Consider the following 1,435-nt stretch of genomic DNA (forward strand, 5'->3'; position numbering starts at 1 on the left):
AATTGTTGGAAATAATACTGAGAGGGGGGGCGAATCAGTATTATCAAGTTCTTTTAATAAATCTTCCTTATTTATACTTTGAATTATTTTTGCATGTCAGTACCATAAAATAATGAGCATGAACAAAGAAAACAGATAGTCACACCAAAGAACACCAGATGTAAGGTGGAAACCCAATGTGGGTGAAAACCACCTGCTGCAATATGTCTCTATCTTCTTTCAAATTAGAAACTCCTTTTACAATGGTTTTGTACTGGTGCAGTCCTTTACCAGTACGCAAGCTGCAACCTGCAGAGAGCTACAACTCTCTCTCATTTTCCAGTCTCTCCTGGAAGGGAGCTACAACCCCCTAGTTCTTTTCTTTTAAGGACCACTTTTCATAAATTTTCAAACTGGATCCATAAACATCAAGAGATCATCAAGTACAAGTAAAATCACCCAGTCAGCTGCAGTAACCAGATCCACAATAACAGTAAACTAAACCCATAACACCTTATCAACAGAAAAAATTCAGTCAACAAAAGATCTTAAGACAGATACGCAGTTTTTCTTTCTCTGGCCTGCGTGGCTACTCACTTCACCTTCTGCTCCCCTGCGTATACCCGCAGAGAGTCTTCTGCTGCACCGTGTACCCACGCATTGTTTCTTCAATCGCGTTGCATACTGTTACTGTAGGCACGCACCCACAGATACTATCGCGTCGCGTACTGCTACTGTAGCCACGCACCCACAGATGCTATCGCGCCGCGTACCTATGCACCTGCGGCTTCTGAAGCGCTGTGTACATTCCCTGTGCCTACGCACCTGAACCTCTGTCGCGCTGCGTACCCACGCAAATCGCCTTCTTCTGCTCTGCGTACCCACGCACTTCTCCTTCTTCTGCTCTGCGTACCCACGCACTTGCACCGTTAATCACCTGCGTACCTCTGATTAGGGCCGAATTGGCAGTCCCCTAGTGTGCCACAGATAGTCAGATGCTCAGATCTGTTCATGCGCTCGAGAGATCACCCTTCACAGATTCGCTTTCAACTTCACTTTTATATAGATCAAGCTTTTAAAACAATAACCCAATATTTCAGATCTTAAGATATTCAATTTGCAAAAGATGCTTAGCCAAGTGATCTCCTTTGCTTTATATAGGCAAGCTCTTCCTAAAATCATGGATCAATACCATAGATAACCAATACAAGGGGCCCAAAAACATGGGGCTCAATAATAATAATAATATAAAACAATACCACGGGCCAAAACCATAGAATCAAGAACGGCGGGCTAAATACCACGGGCCAAACATAGGAAACCCCACGTGAACGCGCTTCTCTGCCTTGAAGTAAGTGATTTGGGGGTACGCCCACTTCTAAAACGGTTGACCTGCATGTGTGGCCGCAGTCCCTTCCAACGGTGTACCTGCGTGTACGCACCTTTTGAACTATTT

The sequence above is a fragment of the Pinus tabuliformis genome, chromosome 6 (assembly GCF_031772625.1).
Source record: "Pinus tabuliformis cultivar Carrire ecotype Pingquan chromosome 6, CPIR1, whole genome shotgun sequence".
Lineage (NCBI taxonomy): Eukaryota > Viridiplantae > Streptophyta > Pinopsida > Pinales > Pinaceae > Pinus > Pinus tabuliformis.